Source organism: Haemaphysalis longicornis, unplaced genomic scaffold (genome assembly GCF_048455015.1).
Source record: "Haemaphysalis longicornis isolate Haplotype H1 unplaced genomic scaffold, Haemaphysalis longicornis Haplotype H1 scaffold_6, whole genome shotgun sequence".
Lineage (NCBI taxonomy): Eukaryota > Metazoa > Arthropoda > Arachnida > Ixodida > Ixodidae > Haemaphysalis > Haemaphysalis longicornis.
Window position 1 is genome coordinate 64,282,991 of NW_027526407.1, and position 15,709 is coordinate 64,298,699.

General features: G+C 45.8%; 1 protein-coding gene across 11 annotated transcripts in view; it reads left to right on the top strand.

The window, feature by feature from the left end:
• The window catches only part of LOC144142835 (ras guanyl-releasing protein 3-like), a 108,766-nt gene that overhangs the window by 44,578 nt on the left and 48,479 nt on the right, over positions 1-15,709 (top strand). The gene's annotated exons all lie outside the window — the stretch shown is intronic.

Sequence of the window (15,709 nt, forward strand, 5' to 3'; positions counted from 1 at the left end):
AGACAATGTAGAAGGCGGGGTTGGGTTAGTTGGCATCGAATTACCCCACCGATGCACAACCTACTTTTGACTGTTGCTGCAGCGTCAGAACGGTGGCTACTCCTGCTGAGAACATGACGATATATTGGTACTATGGATGATGTAGTGCAATGCATCTTTAGGCTACGTCACGTAAAACGGAACGTACATGTGCCGCCATAAGCAATTGAAACAAGGATTTGTGAATATCATCTTTTTCTTTGAAGGTGGAGGCAGAACAAAAAGCTGTGAAAAAAGCTTGACAAGGGCCCTGACCCCTATAAGCTGAGAACATGGCAGTTCGCAGATTTAATTTAAACGGGCGTATACAGAAATTAATTAAGCACATGACATTTAGGAAAGCCTGGTACAATATGATAACTCCTAGTAGTTGCAACTACTAGGAGTTATTATCATATAATATAGACTCCCTAGGGAGGACATAACCACACCAAAAAGTGTTTCAAATATCAGTTCTGGCTATAATGTACATGTTCCTCAAGAAACAGCCTAATTGCATTGCTGCTTTTTCTAAGCAGGTTGATTTTTTCTCTGGATTATTGGTTTAACAAAACTGGCGAGGTATAATTCAGAGACTGTTTATCATAGTACGTTCGAGGTGTTGGTAATATCCAGGTTTTTTTATGTTGTGTTTGTCGATTGTGGGGACTCTCTCTTAAGTTAAAGTTGATATGAAGTTATCGTTTCTCTTAACAAGATGTTTGTGTGTTAGTAAAAGTTGATATTCTTTAAAGAAAAAAAAATCGTAAAATCACAAAATATTTGTCTTACTCGCTTTATGACAGCCATTACCGGTTTATGGGAAGCTTTTTCTATTAGGGACGACTCCTTTGAAAGCACACCAATGCAACCAGGCAGTTTCCGGACGAAGAAATTCCTGTAAATTTACGAGACCGTGTTTCCATTACTCTTGACGGCACCTGTACATGGCGACGTGTCAAGGCCTTGTGATCACTGAGATGACATGAACTGCATTAGCCCCTGCCCAGGGTACTCGGGCTCCTGTTAACGACACACGTGGAGATACTTATGGAGGTTTTCACGGCTAAATTGACCAAGGAGATTGTGTTCCTTCATTAAGGTGCTTACGCAATTCGTGTTTTGTTTTAGCGTTTTTTTGCGCTTGCGAATTCACATGTTGTAAACCAGTGGCTGTTCTGTTTCCTCATGTTAAGATGTTGCCTTTTGAGGGTGTTTAAGAGAGCCAGTTCATGAACCTCTCCTTGTGGGGAAATTAAACGGCGGGGGTTAAAAGAGCGTTAAAGCATACCTAAAGCAGTTAGAGCAACGCATGAATGTGGCCAATGCGCATGTCTTGCTGAGGTAGTAGTGTCAAGATTTCGCCTTTATTTTGTAAACCGAATCACTAAACTGAAGGCAGACTTTCAAATGCTCATGCTGACCACAACACTCCGCGTTTCTTTAATCTATCTCAGATAAGCGTGACTGCATTGTCGTTTATAATCGCGGTTGCCGGGATGCATACCGATGCCGGTGCAAGGAAGTATTTTAGTTGATGGGTCATTCTCACTGGTACATTTCGTCCGCTGCTATACTGTGCACCAATGTCTTTCTGTAGTGCTGTGTTTGCAGTTTTATGCGAGAGTTGTAATTGCTTACCTGCCCAACGGTTGAGCCACAATACGAAAAGTACTACACACTGTTACTCGTCAGCACGAATGCAAGAAATTCACATGTTTAGAGTAATCGCTTAACGCTAAGTTACCTTTTTCTGTTGTGCTTGGTTGCAGTTTTATGTGAGTATTGTAGTTTACCTGCCCACCGGTTAAGCGCCAATACGAAAAGTACTACATGGGGTTACTCGTCAGCACAAATGCAAGACATTCACATGTTTAGACTAATCGTTGAACGTGCAGTTACCGCAGCGAACCTCTGTCACCGCTTTTCATGTTGCCATGGGCACACCTCTGTCGAAGACCAGTTTCGCATAAAAAAGCAATGTTTTTGTGGCGCGTGCCTCCGTGATTCGGCTTCTCAGGCACCAAAAGCAACAAAGAGAAGCTTCAGAAACCCTGTTACCTTTTCTAATCCATGTTAAACTTTTCAAAGTTAACTTATTGCCGTTGTTCTACAGCTCTACTCGTGATTTCTGCTTACCCCGCTTAATCGGGCTTATACTTCTGGCGGACATTTTTTTTGCTAAAGTGCCGAGCTTTTGTTACTGTATTTTTAGACGCTACGAATTCCCCCGATGGCAGTATGGACTGGCGAAGTTCTGCGAAGCACCTCTGCGTTGAAGTGCCACTGTCAAGTGATTGCCCTTAATAAGTGCACCTGTGTCGTTAGTAATTTTATGTGAACAGAAGCCAGAGAATCGAATACACGTAAGGGTCACAATTGATTGCAACGTTCACTATAAAAAAGGCGGAAAGTGGCGTACAGTTTGGCTAGTCCAACCACGGAACATCATTCCAAAGCACCATACATTCATGTTTAAAACACCACATGTCGTACACGTGCTACTCCGTCTGTAACAATATGCTAACCTTCGGAGTGCGCGCTCAGATTTCCTCTGTTCGACCCTCGTAATGCTTGCGTTTTTGTTGATTGATTGATTAAATCTCTTGACTTACTAAAAATGTATCCGTTGGTCAGCCGCTTTATAAAGCGTTTTTCAGTACACCTCTACGGGTATGCGCCAATGTCGGCGAGCTTGGTTCGAGTTGCAGACGACATCTACGCTCGTATGGCTAGCAATGTGCGCGTCAAAGCATCATCGTAATCGTTGTCCATTTGGGTATTTCCCTTCTCGCCATTACTGTGACTAAATGCCTTGGTCCATTATCCGAATTAGGCCAATATGTAGGCCGACGTTTGGCAGCTCTGACGTTAAGCGTAATAATCTGCCACGCAACGTCAAATCTATTGTACGTCAAGCGGGGGGTACCGTTTGACGACGACAGACCTGAAAGAGTAACGTCCCCCAAACTTGCGAAAACACCCGTGCGTCGACGTTATCGTGCACATTACGGATCCTCAGGTGATCAAAATTAATCTTGGAGCCCTCCACTACGGCTGCCTTAAAACCCAAGTGTAGCTTCCCCGCTTAAAACCCTGAAAATCTGGAAAAAAGGTTGTTCAAGCAAAGCAAGCAAAGCAAAGCAAATGCTATGACGGCTAGATACGTTTGTCGTTTGATGGGAAGTTGGGTTCATTTATCCACTTATCAGCAGCTGTCGGTTGTCGACTGTGGCGCGATGACTTTCGACCACCATGCTTCATATCACCTGAGTCCGTTGCCCTATTTTGTTATCTTATCCTTCTTAGCTTACCCCTTTTTATTCTATTCATTTTATCGTATCTCTCAACCTGACGTTTTTCCTGCATACCGGCTGCAGGGCCTACTGCGTTTAAAAATGTGAGTCCAGCTTTCATCTGTGCTTAGTGTATGGTGCCCCTTGTCAACTTTATTTCTTTTCACCCTGCGGCAGTTTGTCCTCCACACGAGATTTCTTCCCAGCTAAATATGACCCGCTTTCTTTGTTATCTGTGAGTATGAACTATACGCAAATTTTGTTTCACGGGCGGATCGTTGGGTTGGTCTGCCAGTTTCTTTAAAGGTGTTTCTAAAGCTAAAGCGTGATTGGATGCGGACGGAAAACATGGTACCTACACCGTGAAAACTTCCAACTTGTTTAATTAGGTCCTCTGTGCCAGCTTTTATGGGTTGCGAGCCTCGGGTTTTGCTTTGTCTGCGAGCTTTCTAAGCGGGACCTGTTTGAATAGACTAGGATATATGTACTGTGAATCAACCAATCAATCAATCTATGAGTCAATCAAGCAATGCAACAACATAAAAAGTAAATCGTGTGAATTGAAATATAAATATAGACAGAAATGTCACTAGGATGGCGGACAAACCCGAATGAGATTCCAGTTTGCAGCGCAACCATTTACAACTTGTGTACATTGCTCAATAATTAGTGTTTACGTACCGCGGAATGCAAAAAAGGCGGCCAGTAGTTAGCTTACGTGTTAGTAAAAAAATCCTGAGGTAATCTTGGCGTAAGAGGTGGACGTAGCGATGGTTGGCTGCTAATACACCGCCTACCTGATATTCTATGCGCTCGCACCGGCTGTAACAAAATAAGCTACCACAGCCACGCATTTCCGTCAGGCGTTTGTCGGGCACATCTCAGGTGACAGCCACCTTGATATCGCGACCAAACCCGCTTCTATAACGGAACGAGGAGATTGTGTAAGCGAGCCATTAGGACCGCTTAATTAAACAGGCGGGCGTAGACTTGCGAACAAGGCAGCTGCAACGGTTCCTTCGTTCCGATGGTTATTCGATTATTTCGCGCTGATCTCTCACAGGCGGTGTAACGGCACCACGAAAGATTATCAGCGACCGTGCAACTTTACGCAAGGCTGGTCTGTCGGAGGTAGGCGTTACCTGCGCGGCAGGAAAGAAAACCACGTGATATACTCGGTTACAACTTCAGAACGGCAACGGAAGTTGCCACTGTGGCCCATCCCCACAGCCGGATGTTACTCCGCGCGGCGCAAGTAGTGCGTTACTGGGAATATGTTGAATATGGGTCGAGCCGTTTCTTTAATTTTGTGGGCTTAATATGCTTGTAAACTACCGCAGCGACGACAAACAAACTACGCGAGAAAAGGCAGATGGTATTACGCATTCGTAGCAATCTCCTTCCAAAACGCGCGCGCCCGTTGACACCCGGGCCTGTCGCTTAGGCGGAGGGATACCCTACCTGAGCTGTTGCCGTTGTTAACTTGCTCCCGAGTATATCTTTATTTCGCTTCACAAGCTGCGTGCATTATTGTGGATGCTACATTGCGATCAACAACCAACCCGCATCAGCGTGTCTTATACCTGTGCTACGCGGCCGCTTCAAAGGCCTTCGAGCCAATTGTCTATCGAATGCCCCTTTGTAAATACATAGGGCGCACTTGTGAGCTTACATCCGTCAACCGAAAGCTGCCGTATAGCCAGGCATTACTCACCGCGACATTCTGCTGCATGGCTGGAGGGAGTGAAAGTCCCCAACGCCTGCTGTCGCTTTTCTTCAACCGTCCGCCGTTGAATGTCATGGTGAGTCAGACGCGCCGAGGCCGGGTGGACTGCTGATAACAATAGAGCAACCACTACGATGTGCACAGCCTGTAGAATAGTGACTTAGCACGTGTTAACGTAAGTTAGTGCGAGTCAAACTGTCGTGAAATAAGGCTGAATGCTTGACAAAGCAAAGGTTGTAAGTTACTTTACAACCGCGGTCTTAGGAAAAGATACTCACGTCCTGCCGTGTACGTGCACAGTCGTCATCAGGGTCGTATATTTTTAACGGTGGAGCTGTTATAGGTCCAGCCTTTTCATAAGTCTGCTGTAGGTCGGGCGTTACGCAGGCGGCTTCACAGAAACCGGTTCTCAGGCCCACCGATAGATGACGCAGTGGTCTCGCAGGGAGATATGGGCTGGGCGTCGTTTGAAGTTCGAGAAACGCAGAGTAAAATATGTTTTGAGAGGATTGAGAGCAATGGATCAACGTAGGTGGGTAGCTAAGGGGTTTAGGTACCTATACTTGAAAAGCGTGGACACCCAGTGGTTAAGGAAGACTAGAAGGCTAACGATGAAATTCGGAAGCCAAGGTGACCTAGAAAGAGGCAAGGTACATAGAAACGGATAAATGGAGATAAAAAATGGAAGTAAAACTTCGTTAGAGATGTACACGGCCGACAAATTGGACATCGGAAAGGAAAATTTCTACGATAATTCGCAGGGAAGTGCTTTGCTTTTTGAGGCTAGAGCAGGTTGCTTGCGAACTAAGAGCGTTGTGGGGAAGAATTCACAACATGATGGGGTATGCGTGGTCTGCGGAGAAGAAACAGAAACTATGCGGCACATAGTGTTAGAATGCGAGGGTATCCATCCAAATCTACGCGAGGTAAATATTCGGCTTCCAGAAGCCCTAGGATTTAAGTGTAGCACAGAGCAAGTTAACTTCAAGGCTGTCGAGGGGACGAAAAGAAGATTAGAATGCTGGTGAACGAAAAGCAGAGATGGGACAGTTACCACCTGTTGCCTAGGCAGTAGCGGTCCCAGAGATTGGTTTTGGAGGGGGCGAATATTTTTTTTTTTTGGGGGGGGGCGAATTTTTGGGGGAGGGAAGGGGGGGGGCGAATAAATAACCGCCCCCCTCCTTGCACCAGTTTTTTGGAGTAGGTGATAACCATGCCGGCGTGCGCGCATATGCGGAGTAACCCGCTTGTGCACAATCACTTAGCGGCACAGTGGTTTTTGGCCCCTCTTATGCGGTACAACGGCTGGCTCGAGCACACATTTCTGACAGTTGCAACACGTTTGCGACCTCGCACAATTTCGATGTTCAACAAAAATAAAAAGTAAAAAGCTGAGGACCTTTTTTTTTGGGGGGGGGGGGGGGGGGGCGACCGTCCCCTTTGCCCCCCACCCCCCCTTGGGACCGCCACTGTGCCTAGGACAGGTACCACCTGTAACAGGAAAAAAAATTGTGCCTTATAAGTTTTCGTGCCTGCCCTAAGCAAGGCCAGTATTAAACCAAGAGTATAAAACATAGGTTTATTAGTACTTTTTGGTAAGATGACGCGTCATCACCCCACTACAACGGGGAAACCAATAGCAATCATCAATCATCATCATCATGCGAGTTCCTCTCCCTTCCGCTTGGGGAGGGAGCCTTTCACCGCTGACGTTTTGCTGCCCATTTCTTAGCGCGAACTGTAGAATTTGCGCTGCAATGGCGCTGCCGTTGTCGGACGATTGCCCGTTTTAGCACATGTCACACTGGGTGGAACAGCCTTAATTTTTTACATCCGCCTGGTGTTTATCGGGGGACACCAATATCCGCTGTAGTTTAGCTTCTTTTTGCGACAACGCCACGCAACATTTTTTCGCTTCCAGGAAACGTTGATATTTTCCCTCGTTGGTTTCGGTTTATTTGACAGAGGCAGCGCAGGGATGGGTTGCAGCGCCTAGTCAGTACTTGTACAAATTCGCCTTGTGCACAAGCGAAACCCTTAACCTGTTTCCGAGAGCCGCTATCGCGAAGGTGCGTGGAACAGCCACTGCTTTCTGGGACTAGTGCAGTAATTGAATCAAAAACGAAAAGAAGTTGGCCACACATCTGCTTGCTTAATTCGCTGCAAATGTCGTCATAAGACGATAATCTTTGGCCGCCCTTTCCATATAACGCCAACTACTCGACTCTCGCCTATCACGTGATTTTCAAATCTCCTCTCCCCCTTTCCATGATGAACGCAACGAAGGTTTACTCCCACCAATTCAAATTTCGCGCGTTTGCACTACTCCTGCGCATTTGTTGGAACATTTTCTTTCTGTGCATTAACAGCGCGAGGCGACATGCTTTGTATTTGTTTGCTTCTATCTCGCATCTCCTAGACACACTTTTTAGTGCATTGTTTTTTTTAATTTACCCTCGAAAACACCAATCTGACGTATATTTAAAAAAAAAAGCTGGTACTATTGGTTAGGTACCTGTATTTTGCCTCACATAGGTCTGAGGTTTCCTTCGCGCTAAATAATGTGGACATTTATGAGCCACTTAGTTGGTTGGGAGGGTCGTGCCTACACGTACATCGTGTTCAAGGATTCTTCCAACTGTTTTTGAGCCTGATGAGTTCATTCAGTAATGTACATACACACAAAAATACATAAATACATACGCCTACATACATGCCCGTACATACATACATGCGTACATGGATGCGTGCATACCCGCCGCGGTGGCTCAGTGGCTAAGGCGTTGCGCTGCTGAGCACGAGGTCGCGGGTTCAATCCCGGCCGCGGCGGCCGCTTTTCTGATGGAGGCGAAAAGCAAAAACGCCCGTGTGTACGAGATTTCGGCGCACGTTAAAGATCCCCAGGTGGTCAAAATTAATCCGGAGCCCTCCACTACGGCGCGCCTCATCGCCTGCGTTGCGTCGGCGCGTTAAACCCCACAATCAATCAATCAATCATGGATGCGTGCATACATACATACATACATACATGCATGCATGCATGCATGCATGCATGCATACATGCATACATGCATACATGCATACATACATGCATGCATGCATGCATGCATGCATGCATACATACATACATACATACATACATACATACATACATACATACATACATACATACACACATGCGTGCATACATACATACATACATACATACATACACACATGCGTGCATACATAAATACATGCATACATACATGCATGCATGCATACATGCATACCTACCTGCATACATATACGTATACGTACGTACATGCATGCCTACCTACATACATACATGCATGGATGCATACATGCATACGTACGTATGTATGTATGCATACGTATGTATATACGTACGTACGTACAGTCATCGACAAATGAAATGCGAACATGAAAATATGAACCAGAACACTCACAACTGAAGAAAACTGTTCGTGGAGATTCAATAATGGCGCGCTCTTTGTACGTTTCGAAAACCACATTTCCCAATATTGTGGGTTTGATTAAACCACGAGTCAGTTTAACTTGTGCGAAAAGAAATGGCGCTATTTGTGTGTTCTGGTGCATATTTTTCTGACCGCGTTTCATTTGTCCGTGACTGAACGTACAGACAGGCAGACCGACACAGGCAGGCAGTCAGACCGAAATTTTCACTTTTTGCTAACCCGAAAAATCTATCAACTGTAACGTGGACACACAGCCAGACTGCATGAGTCAGAGGACAAGCACGCTGTCGGCTCTCTCCTGAGCATGCCCGCAAAAAGCAAAAAACCTTTCAAATCCTCCGTTTTCAGCCTATGTACAGTAGCCATGCATCTGGCCACTGCTCTTTCAAGAGCCAGTGACCTGCCGCAGCCTGACGGTTAAGATCAACAGCTAACGACGGTTAAGATCGCGTGCGTTGATATATAACAGAGGGTTTGCATACATCTTTAATGTATCGCCGGCTATATGGCCGCCTAACGTGGCCGGTAGAAGGCCTGTCGCCGAGATGAAGTTGCCTGGAAACGAAACTTGATTTCGCCATGTCGCCATTGTACTCTATTTGACGAGGTGATTGCAGAACAGTGAGAAGTATACGAAGCGTGCAGTCGTGAGAGCACTCGTTCAAATAGCTGAACGTGCAAGTGGAGTTTGCTCCGTAACACGCTCAAAGCAAAATATCGAATGAATTACCGGTGTTCTGATGAAATGGTGATGCTAAGAAACGCTCTTTTAGGTTTGAGAGAAATTTTCGTAAACCAGGATTCTTTCTAATTGTGCATTTGCTTTCTGGGGTGTTTTGCGCATGCGCGGGAAAGTAAGCTTCCGTTTCCGCTGTGTCGATAATGAGTGGGCTTAGGTTGGGAGAGTCTCATGTAAGATCGAACAGAAAATAGGCTATATCTTATCGAACTAAGCGCTCCTACCTTCCACAGATCATCGTTGGCAAGGGCTTCACAAACAAGCATGCGTCGTGGCATAGCTAAGCCTTGGATGCTCGGCTTCCTGTGGGCAAAAAGTAGTCACTCTGGGTCTCACTCATATTTAGGGGGAGTTCAAAAACGCTGACTATAGTTTTGGGGTGCCACTACGCTCCTTTTTGTTGCGGAAGGCAAAAAAGTGATCTAACACTAATTAACTCTTCGTAAAGAGCCAAATGCAGCTTCAGCTCCTACTCCGGAGCGCCCGAAAGTCTCCGTTGAGGCATCGCTTGAACAAATCCTGGCCTATTTTTTTGGCGATGAGTGCGTTGTACCATCGTAAAAATGGATTCCTCAGCAAAGTGCCTTTTATCTGCAATAAGTAAAATTTCACCGCGCTAAAGCAGTCTTCTCGTGGAAAAAGTTCACTCTGCAGTGGAATGAAGCTCCTCAACACTTCCTCGTTGCAGCCATTTATTTATCCATCAGTGTATTCGATAATTTTTCTATACTCGTGGACCTCGGTTAAGATTTACATGGCAGCTATTTATCCCAGTAAAACACGTTTACTAACGCGGCTTGGATTCCCGGCCTCGGCGGCCGCTTTTCTGATGGAGGCGAAAAGCAAAAACGCCCGTGTGTACGATATTTCGGCGCATGTTGGTCCCCCCCCCCCTCCCCAGGTGGTCAAAATTAATCCGAAGCCCTCCACTACGGTGCGTTAAACCCTTCAATCAATCAAAGCACGTTTACTACGACCCGGAGTGTTGTTGCACACGCAGCGGTGAAGGCAATCCACGTTGTAGAAATGTTTCTTGCTGGAGTAAATTTACTCCAAAAAAGTAACTTGTCTCTGATACGCCAGGATTACTCCACCAAGGCAGTATTGTATGCCCTTTTTTCTGTACTCAGATTATCAGAGCAACAATAAAAATGTTGAGCTTAGAGAAAATTTGTTCTATAATTGGCGTTGGAATGGTACGAATGGTGTAGGTTCCGGTTTCAGGTCTGCGCCAAATTTTCTCTCAGGTGGAGAATCTAACAACTGGGTAAATATGTCGATACGGGATAGTTGCTATACCACCGCAGGAATTAAGTTTAGGCGCCAAGAATGACTTTTGGAAAAAATTTATTGATAAGACAGAGGTGCTTCTTCCTGTCAACGCCTTTTAGAGCGCAGCCCTTTGGCGGCCGTCTATGGGCTGAGCCGCATTGTCGGCGTAACCGAGCGAACGATGGCAAGACCGGCGAGTGAAAGAAAAAGCGAACGATGAAAGAAAGCAAAGGAGTAGTGTCGCGAAATTGGGAGGGGAGGGTGGTTTGCCGTGGCGGCACGAGCCAGGGCTCTCCGAAAGTGTTCGGTGAGGGAAGGGAGGGGGCAGTATTTATTTATTTTATTTATTTTCACACCCTAAGGACCCGGAAGGGCATTACACAGGGGAGATTACGAAGATATTCGACCAGTACACAATACAATAAATGTTGCCAGACATCTTTATATAAAGCTTAAAATGTAAAAGCGCAGGAAAGCTACACACAACAAAAGTAATAAGGGAAAAAGGCATGCATATGAGCTGCACAGAAGCAGGTACGTTAACAATACAATATAACCTAGGTGACAAAGTGAGGGTGCAAATAACGCACACGCAAAACAATCAAATTAACATCACCAACACCATCGCATAACTATACATTGATCAATTGGAATTCCTACGAACACTTTGAATGCTTTAAGAAAGGATGAAGACTCTGTAGTAGCATGCTGTGCCTGCACGAGGCGCTCGACGGCACGACGCTTGGCTCTCGTTTAAGCGTTCGCTTAAGACGCAGTCCGCGGTCCCTTCCTGAGACGCACTTCGCGCTGCCGAGAACCCACGAGTGAGTGCTGCCTCAGCGCACTGCTGCTGCGCCCAAATATCGCATTAGGGAGTATCGTAATCGCCAGCCCATTTTTTTTTTCTTGAAGTTGTTCTTCGCGCCTAAACCTAAATCTAATCCCACTCCCCACCTTAGCTCAAAAAATGTTGATTACTACTACTATTATACTCAAGTAGAAAATAACAACGGCAATAGCTCATGTAGTATGTCATTCCTCCAAAGCGAGGGACTCGCGACTTCGAGGCGCGCGCCTGTTTTGAGCGGAGATTGCGCCTAATGGGTCGCATGGTATGCTTTTCTCGCCATGCTTGTTTGTTGTCGCTGCAGTAATTTCTAAGGAGTCTAGACGCAAAACAAAACAACACGAAAACGGCTGGTGTCACGTTAACGACACTCGCAATAACGCACTCTTTGCACCGTGCGGGAGAACAGCGGGCTGTGGTGATGGGGCGCAAAGGCAACTTTCGTTGTCATTATTCAGTTGTATCCGAGCATAGTGAAAAAGACCGTTCCTACTCTTAAACCCATGATCTACAAATCTATATCAACTACAATAATGGGGGCGCGAACGGTGCGCTCTCTTCCACAAATGGGCGCAGCCGTGTGCGCTCCTTTCAGCGCGCTCAAATTGTGTGTCCATCTCCGCTGTTCTCGCTCTGAGGCGCCGCCGAAACCAACCGTGCTTCCGCTCAAGCTGCATTCGTTGGGAGTCGGCATGCGGATGACAACTGCCGATACTGCGTTCCTCTCGCTGCAGTCGCTGTCACCAGCATCGGCAGCCCACTCGTGTCTTTAACACCACTTAGATGCGAAGGCAACGCGAATGGCATCGGCATCATAGCACCTTAGGCGACCGAATGTATTTGAAATTCCCGCCTAAGTGGCTCGAGTCGTAGCCGGCTAATGCTTGGTTTGTGCTAGAGGAGCAGTGAAGCAGTGAGGAGCCGGGGCTTGTTGGAGGGGCATTCTTGTGCAGGAGGCGATGACGCTAGACCTTGCGGTCCACTCGTGTGTCTAACACCGCTCAGATGCGATAGCAACGCGAGTGGCATCGACATCACAGCATCTTTGGCGGGAATTTCAAATTCATTCAGTCACCTAAGTGACTGAATGAATGCGGCCAGCGCTTGCTTTGTGGTAGAGGAGCACTGAGGCCTCTGCCGCGGCCTGTTAGAAGGGCCTTGATTTGTAGGAGGCGCTGATGGTAGATCTTGCGTACGTGCTGACGGCGGTCCATTGTTTGTGCAGACCGGCGTACCCTCGACGCCGAACACACACGATCGCTGCCTTATAAACAAAATGCCTGGGGTGGTGGTGTTATCTACGAAACGCACACCACGGGTTTGCACCAAGACTAAGACGAACTCTTTTGCGTTTTAGTTAGCGGGTGATGCTGGCAACAAAACACGGATTCTGAGCAGGATATAAGAGGCTTTTTCTTATCTGGAGGGTGATTGAGGCGACGCTTTACTCGTGGCCGACCCAGAACCTTCCTTGTTTTATTTCGTTGCATGAACGGACCAGCAGGTGTAATACGGGTGGGAAAGCTTTCCTTTCTACTATGCGGGCGAAATATGCAGGAGTTATAGCTGCAGGACTGATTCTCCTAATCTTTAGCACTTGTCACTTTGTGAGCTTTGGGTCCGTCGTAATGTTGTTATAGCTCATAGAGCACCGGGAACGCGTTAGGCTGTATCCAGTACCTATTTTTACTAATGTGGTAATTGGCTTGACGAACACTCTAAAGTAATAGGTAGCTTTTATCGTCTAAGGCTTTAATGGTGGTGGTGGGAAGCACGAACTAACTACGTCGACAAGCGAACAAAACGAAAACGAGGAGGAGAAGGAGGAAGAATGCCTTGAATGATGAGAAGTCAGCCTGGCAGCGAGCTTGGCTTGCTACTCCACATGAATATGAGAGGTGCGAAAGTGAAAGGAAGCGATGACACAAAAACTCATACAGACACTACAAACACAAGTAAGCACACACGAACTGACCGACGCAGGTTCGCGCACACAGCACACGCACAGTGATATAGTTAAGGCAAACGGTCACAGGATTTTGTTCAGGCCGGAGTCACAGAGAAATGACACCAAGGCCCGTGTACTCCGTGTTGCCGCAGCAGTTGACTGCCATGGGCCAAAACGAAACGACACAAAGCGCTTTCGTTTTCGTTTCTTTGTTTTCGTTTTCTTCTTTTGTCCCCGCAGCTAGTCCGTGCTTCTCACCACCATGATATATTACCAACTAGCCCAAGCGTCCGCTCTTGCAGGTTTTAGTTATAAGCCCCTGGTTACATTATGACTAATATGGGAACACTACAGAAACCAGTCACTGAAAAACTTGCCTGTGCTGGAACCAAGCTTAGATATCGAAAACTAAACTTTTCTGCTGCGCCGAGTTCTGTCGTTTAATTTATACTGCCTGTGTTTTGTATACAAACAACGCACGACTATGAAAATGCCAAGAATAGACATTTGAGTTATGAAAATATATGGTACTGCTGTTGGCACCATAGTACGAACACATATATAGAAAGCTGCTTCTGAACTTTAGAAGACTTGTGACAAGAATAACAATAACAACAACGTAAGACCGAGCAGCCGCAAGAACAACATCGATCCGCAGAAAGGAGGTCATGGGTTTGATTCCCCGCCTCGACTTACGTTTTTGTGATGAGCGCGAAAAGTGGGAAAACATCCACGTGTGAAATCTGAGCAGATTAGATATTTCTGGGCGGTCTAAATGAACTACAGCTCACATAAAGCACCAAAAGAAAAAAAAAATGTGCGGAAATTCAGAGAATTGTACACTAATGCGTAGCATTCTTACACCGTCTGTGATCACTGCGAACTTCTTAAATGAGCCATGAAGAGAAAATACTACTTCGTTTAATTTGAAAGAACTAGGATTCAGTATCTCACTCAGCTCCATTACAGCCACAAAAGATGTTTTTTTAACGAAAAAAAAAAGCAAGAACTATTTAAAAACTTTCAAAGTTTGCGCCACAGTGACGTGTTATGAGAAAGAATGACGTCATACGGGCCAACAATTCAACATAATTTTCCGTGCGTTAACTGCACGTTAGCATTCTAGTGATGCGGTCAAATGGAACTAGAGGCCCCATTGCAGATGTCCAGTCATGTGTCGTCGCGACAGGTCAGTTAGACGGCCGCCAATCGCACAAACAAGGATCTGTGACGTCATAGAAAAGTTGTGGGAAATTGGCTAGGGGGTCGCGACTGCCTCACACGTTTTCTTTAATATCTCCGTTATTTTTCCGAAGATTGCGATGATATTGGTATCATTGTTATCGGGACTAAGAAATCTTTCTAATAAAGCCAACTTGTATTTTGTCTTCATGGCTCCTTTAAAGCCAGATTTGGCTATGAGTGGCCAAACACGCTTATTATTTCAGTTTTCCCTTGTTTCTTCTCGCCGGTGAGTTACAGTCATGGACAAATGAAATGCAAACACGAAAATAATATCAACGTCGCGATATCTGTATATTTGGAAAGCCACAGTTCTCAACTTTGTTTGTTTTTGTAACTAAGCCATGCGTAATTTTGACCTGCGTTGAAAGAAAGCGCGATATTTCTGTGTTCTTGTTCATATTTTTGTGTTCGCGTTTCATTTGTCAATCACTGTACAGGTGTCCCAAAAAGTAAACAGAGCATGGCTTCGTGAATATAGAATAATTTCTATTTTATGCGGTTTCCAGCATAAATAGAATATGTGAGGATCGATTTTACTTTGGAATGACTGTCTTGAAAAGTCGCTTACATCCCGAGGTTGCTGGTTAGGCATATGGCGGAGAAATCCCCTCCGAATCTCCAACCCGTGCTCCATTTACTTTTTGGTGCACCTGTACATATGACCTATTACCGCGTACAACGGCCTTGACTTCGCTAATTGTGCATTTTGTGCAGATCCACGGCGTTAAACGGTTGTTTCGCTTTAACAATTAGTGTTTCCATCGTTCTTTTCCCAGCATTTTTATTTTCGTGTTCGTGTTTTCGTGTAGGTGTTTAAGATACATATTTGTGATTTCGTGAGCTCACCTTTGTATTTTTTAAAAATATTTTCTTTGTATTTACCGGTTTCTTAAAATTTCGTGCTACCGATTACGTTCATTAACAATATTATAACGATTAACTCGGTTACTTCTGCCCATTGTGTATTTTTGTACAATGGCAGGGACGTTGCGCGGTTGAAGCGGGAGGGGGGGGGGGGGGGGTACTATACTCAGGTACAAGCTAAGAACGGCAATAGTAGTTCACGTACGGCATCACTCCGCCCAATCGACGGACCCGGATGTCAACGGGCGCGCGCGTTTTTGAAAGGAGATTGCAAT